Genomic DNA, 6,000 nt, shown 5'->3' with positions numbered 1-6,000 from the left:
CATCCTTTGACACGTGAAAAGAAAAAGAGGTGTAGCCAATTCACAAAGCCAATTAAGTTCCTTCGGGTAAAGTCAAGGAAAGAAAAAACGTGGGCAGCTGTGTGATGTATTTGTTTACTGACAAATTTCCAGAGCCTGAACCCAGTATTTATATTCACTTCGGCCGGGGAGGGGGCCATTTCTCTCCCCGCCACAGCTCGTAAGTATCAGGCCCACCCTTTCTTTTAAGTCAGGGGTTTGGGGAGAAAAGCACGAGCCTCTGCAACTCCCGGCAGCCCTTGGCAAAGCCTGGGCCCGGGGCCTGCAGGGGCGGGGCCTCGGCGTGCTACCCGCACGCTTAGAGGCCAGCGCGCCGGTCACGTGCTGCACGGGCCCCGCGCAAATAAACCCGGCGCGCGCGCGCGCTCCTGACGCGGGCGGCGGGGAGGGGCGGCGTCACCTCGCAGAGTGGCGCTTGACTGTCTCGCGTTCCGCCCCGTTCCGGGCTCCGGGACTCGGGAGACAGTCTTTCCGCGGGGCCGCGAGTCCTCCGGTAGTGCCAGCCAGAGTTGGTGACGGCCGCTTCATCGACGTGGGGAAGCCTGCGGTCGTGGCCCCCACCCCGGGAACTCTGGGAGCCCGGGTGACCGCGTAGGTCAGTTTCCGTGCCTGGTTCCTGTGCGAGCGCGTTCCCCCCTGCCTGGTGCGCGGGGAAGATCTGTCCTCCCCTGGTGGGGGGTGCGCGGGCCTTGCGCGCGCGTCTCCGAGGACTGAGTCGTGGCGATGCTGGGCTCCCACCCCCGGCTCGGCTACTGTGTGGCCGCCGGCTCTCCAATGCTGCAACGAACTTAGTTGTTAAAAGGAGCGAGATGCTGGCGTTTGTTGCACTCCCCCTCGGGGTGCAACGACTTGTGCTAGTGCTACATGCATTCCCTACCAAGTCATCGGCCGTGTGCTTTCTCGGTACTCTGATGTGTGCATCATAACTTTTAGTTTCCTACTACCATGAGGAGAGGATTGATTCTCAGTGGAAGTCACGAGCTGTCCATGTGACCATTCTCTCCGTGTACCTCGTGGTCACTTCGACCAGCATGGAAGACTATCAAAGGGATAGACAGTATGAAAGATTGCAGCTGCACAGTAGAAACAATGATTCATTTGCCTGGTGGCCCTATTGATTGGCAAAAGGCGTTAAAGGGGTTATTCTGATTTAGTTAATATTAGTTTTTCGTTGTCAAAGTCGTTGCTTTATGCAGACTATATTGTGAAGTTGAATTGCTGGCAATGTGATATTAAGTGGAGACTGCTCGAATTTAGCACATTTAGTTACTAGGCTCTTGTGGATAGTTGTTGGTAATGCCTAAAATCAGTGATGCGTTTTCCCTGAAGCCTTAGTATTTAGTTGTTGCATTCTTGATAGAGTTCGGAATATCCTCACCTCTTTACTAAGCATTTGGAAAATAATTTTGTGGATTTATTTTGAGGGCTAGCAATGTTTGCGTTCTAACCCTGAGAACAACAAATTTTATGCAGCCAGTATTGTAGGTATAATTTCTGCATCCCGCAGCTGAAAATTTTAAAGATCTGTGATAATTACAGAATGGTTACAAAATCCACCTTGTCTGCATCCCCTAGTTCTAAACTAGGGGCTCTATCTACAATCTACAGGAGACAAGAAAAGTGTCAGTAACAGTTTTAAATTTTATCACCTTTTTATTTTCTCCCTGGCAGCACTGAAATTTGATATTCAAAACAGGAGTTAACTGCCGCAAGTTGAGTAGATTTATCTGAATCAGTTGCTGTAATTCTGTGCCGTCTTCTGCCAAGGTCAGTTTGTCAGATGACACTTGCTAAATATCTCAGCAGAATCTTGTCAGTGGAAATTTATGGCGGGTGGCTAATCCTGGTCTCTGGAGGCTCTTCGGTCTTGGCGGTATTATTCAAGCGTACTTAACACCTGTAATTCAGAGCAGCTGGATGTTTCTACAAAAGCACCGCTCCCCCCACTCTGCCCTTAGGACAAAGGGGAATACATGTTTAGAATCAACAAGTAGGTAGGAGAATACAGCTGGTTTTGAGGGATAACATGGCACAGTGTCTGTTAGATAAATTAAAACTTTTCTTCTTGTGGCTTTAACTTACAGAAACATCTGTATATTTAATCATCTTTTCAGGTTGGAACTCTGTGGCCCTTTCTTACCTCTTGACCTCACTAAAAAGCTGAGGTTTTGTACATTCCATGTATTCACTGAGAAAAGTAGTAGAAGGTAGAAATCAGCTTAAGGAAAGGAAAGAATGAGGTAGCAAGTGCACATGAGAAATTTGAAGGGGTTAGGAACCTTGTCAGTTCTTTCAAGCCAAGTCTAGTGGTAATCAGAACTTTATTGATGACTAGTAAGTTCTTTCCAGTTCCCAGAAAGAGGGCAGGTGTTAGCAGTGTAGTCACCAGCTTATACCAGTCTTGCCAGAATTCATTAATGAAGTGATAGAAAAGATGCAGTCTGTGCAGTTTATATTGATGATCACGATGCCATAGAAGTATCTTTTAGGATGCTCTTGATCCCTAGAAATGTTGGATTTTCCCTCACTTATCTGATCTTAACCACTAATAAGGTGGACAAGTATTAGAAGTAGTTTTAAAGCTTTTTCCTTGAAGTATAGTTGACATATAATGATTAGTTTCAGGTGTACAATGTAGTTATTGCACAATTCTGTATATTAAGCTATGCTTACCACAATAAGTGTAGTTACCATCTGTCAGCATACAATTTTTACGCTTTTAGTAAGAGGAACTACTAGGTCACTGGCTGTGAGTTCTTGTACATGTCAGCCAGCAAATAGGAAATTCCTATGTAGTGAAAACAGTCTTTGTCCATTTTCCTATCATGTGACAGTGGAAAGTAGCCACATGTTTTCACTTTGTTATTTAAAGTTTTTCTTTAAAGAGAAACTTCTGACTATATGGTAGATAACAGGTCAGTATTATATATACATAATTTAAGTTTGGAAGATGATTTTCAAATGTGAAATAATAAAAGTGGAAAACATTTAAATACATTTTATCTAAAATTTAAGGAATTTTATCATTAAAAGGTAACAATTAAGCTCATTGTTAGAGTATTTTTACTATCCAAAACTGGATTTGTCTAATGTGTGGACTTGTCTGCCCTTTGCTTCTACAGATCCAAACTGTTTGAAACAGTAGTTAACAGTTCTAAGAATCTATCCAGTTCAAATGCAAATCAGGGTTGCATCTAAGGGGTCTTGGTTATTGAAGCACATAAAATGTGTAGCAACCTAAGGTTAGCTTAAACGATTTCATAAAGCAAGGCCGAGAAGGTTACATAATTTTCACAAATTTTGATTAACACTTTCAACCAAATAAAGGTAAAATAAATACACAGGAAGTGGGATTGTTCTTCTATGGTGGAATAGCATCTAAGTCCATGTGGGTGTATAACAAGTATGAATAGAGAAGGTGGTATAAATATGTCAAATCTCACTACAGTTTACAAACTGTAGTGTTACTACAATCTTAGCTACTTCTCTATCATTTCTCCTCCCAAGGACACAAGGCTGTTTATCAGTGCACAAAGTCTTATTGGAAGGAATTTATAAAGTTTCATTGAATTAAAAATTAAGTGACTTTTAATTGAACTTTACCTTTTTGAAAGAAAGAAGTGAGTGCCTCCTAAAATAGACTTGATAATTTGTTTTCCTTAAATTGCCATGTTTTGGCTACCTCCTTTTAGTTAGTGAATAAGGCTTCTAAAAATGAGAGGATTAAGGCATAAATCAGATTTAACTTTCTTAATGTTCACACAGGAACAATAACTAGAATCAATGGCCTTTAGTTTTAGAGGCCGAATTGAGTTTTATGAAATGTATAGCTTTAATAACAATGTGCCTTGATTAGAAGTTCTAGATTCTGGTTTTGGCTTTATTGGCAAATAACTTTACCTCTGTACTTTCCGTTTTTTTTGTTTTTTTTTTTTTCATTTCTAAAATCAGCATTAGGTTAAATATGAATATACCACTGTTGAGTTTCTAAAACAATGTATTTGTGTAATTGTTATCCCAAATTTATAGTTGTATACATACATTTATATGTGTATATATGTACATACGTACATGTAGGAATATGATCGTATTAGAGAAATCACTGCTAGGAGTTAGAATGAGGACAAAATTTATTTTCTTGCTATTGCCATGTTTTTTACATAGTTCAATTTTTAATATTTCCCTCACATTAAAAGAATAATAATGGGGGGGCGCCTGGGTGGCTCGGTCGGTTAAGCGTCCGACTTCGGCTCAGGTCATGATCTCACAGTCTGTGAGTTCGAGCCCCGCGTCGGGCTCTGTGCTGACAGCTCAGAGCCTGGAGCCTCTTCAGATTCTGTGTCTCCCTCTCTCTGACCCTCCCCCGTTCATGCTCTGTCTCTCTCTGTCTCAAAAATAAATAAACGTTAAAAAAAATAATAAGATAAAATTTTTTTAAAAAATGGAAAAAATAACTCATCCCACTAAGCAGCTAGCTACATTGGAAAGCAGTGCTAAGTGCACTACGGATTTTTATGTTAGATTTTGTAAAATATGTTCATAATTACATTTAATGTTTCTCATTATTCAAATTCCTAGCATACAGTGTGTTTCAAATACTGTTGTAATAATACCAAGCATAAAAGCAGTATCTGAGAATTTTTAATTTTTTTTTTAAATGTTTATTTTTGAGAGCACGATCAGGGGAGGGGCAGAGAGGGAGACACAGAATCTGAAACAGGCTTCAGGTTCTGAGCTGTCGGCACAGAACCCGACACAGGGCTTGAACCCACAAATTGTGGGATCATGACCTGAGCCGAAGTCAGATGCTCAACTGACTGAGCCACCCAGGCACCCCTGAGAATTTTTTAAATAATCACAATATGTAGTCAATTTTGAATAATTAGGTTCCTTTTGACTTTAATAGTACAAAAGCTATTTGACAATTATAAGAACCATATTTCAGATGCTTCCTGAATTTCTCTTAATGTAAAATATGCGTAACAAAATTACCCTTTTAACCATTTTTAAGTATACTATTCAGAGGCATTAAGTAACTTACATCATTGTGCAACCATTGCCACTGCCCATCTTTAGGATTATTTCAACATTTCAAACAGAAACTGTGTAACCATTAAATACTACCCACTCCCTCCTCCAGCTCCTAGTAATCACTATCCTGTTTTCTCTCTCTGAATTTGTCTATTCTAGGTACCTCATATAAATGGAATCATATAACATTTGTCCTTTTGTGTCTAGTTTCACTTAGCATAATGTGTGCAAGTTTCATCCATGTAGCATGTGTCAGAATTTGCTTCATTTTCAAGGCTGACTAATAATCCATTGTATGTATATGCCACATTTTTTCTATTCACCTGTCACTGGACACTTAGATTGCTTCCACCTCTTGGCTATTGTGAAGAATGATGCTGTGAACATGGGTGAGCAATTATCTGTTTGAGTCCCTGCTCTAACGCTTTTGGGTATATTGTGGGTCCTATGGTAACTCTTAATTTTTGAGAAACTGCTATACTTTCCTGACATTTTATAATACCCAGTTAAATATTATGTGTATTATTGAATAAAGTTAGCATGGATGTCTTTGAATATTAACTTTTCAAATACCATTAAGAACTCGAAGACAATATTTTGAGTTTATGATACTCAGGTGAATAAGCTCTGATTGTTGAACTTGATTATCTTTGTTTTTATTTTTTAATTTTTTTTTGTTTATTTTGAGAGAGAGCAAGCAGGGGAGGGGCAGTGAGAGAGAGAGGGAGAGGGAGAGAGATAATCCCAAGCAGGCTCCACACGGTCAGCATGGAGTGTGATGTGGGGCTTGAACTCATGAACTGTGAGACCATGACCTGAGCCGAAATCAAGATTTGGAAGCCTAATCAGCTGAGCCAGTCAGGCACCTCAAACTTCATTATCTTTGATTTCTCCAGGAATTTTCTACATTGATTCTATAGACCTTAAACT

The 6,000-nt window shown here is 40.5% G+C and overlaps 1 protein-coding gene across 2 annotated transcripts in view; it reads left to right on the top strand.

Annotated features, from left to right (window-relative positions):
- The first annotated feature begins 384 nt into the window (after positions 1-384).
- Positions 385-6,000, top strand: part of OSBPL1A (oxysterol binding protein like 1A) — a 245,412-nt gene continuing 239,796 nt past the window's right edge. The window contains exon 1 of one of the 2 annotated variants that reach the window (XM_043558465.1): positions 385-634. The gene's annotated coding sequence lies outside the window, so the exon portion shown is untranslated. The remainder of the gene's footprint in view (positions 635-6,000) is intronic. The other variant, XM_043558466.1, reaches the window with a different exon arrangement.

Source organism: Prionailurus bengalensis, chromosome D3, assembly GCF_016509475.1.
Source record: "Prionailurus bengalensis isolate Pbe53 chromosome D3, Fcat_Pben_1.1_paternal_pri, whole genome shotgun sequence".
Taxonomy (NCBI): domain Eukaryota; kingdom Metazoa; phylum Chordata; class Mammalia; order Carnivora; family Felidae; genus Prionailurus; species Prionailurus bengalensis.
The sequence above is the reverse complement of the archived record's forward strand: the minus strand, read 5'-3'. Positions and strand labels throughout refer to the sequence as shown.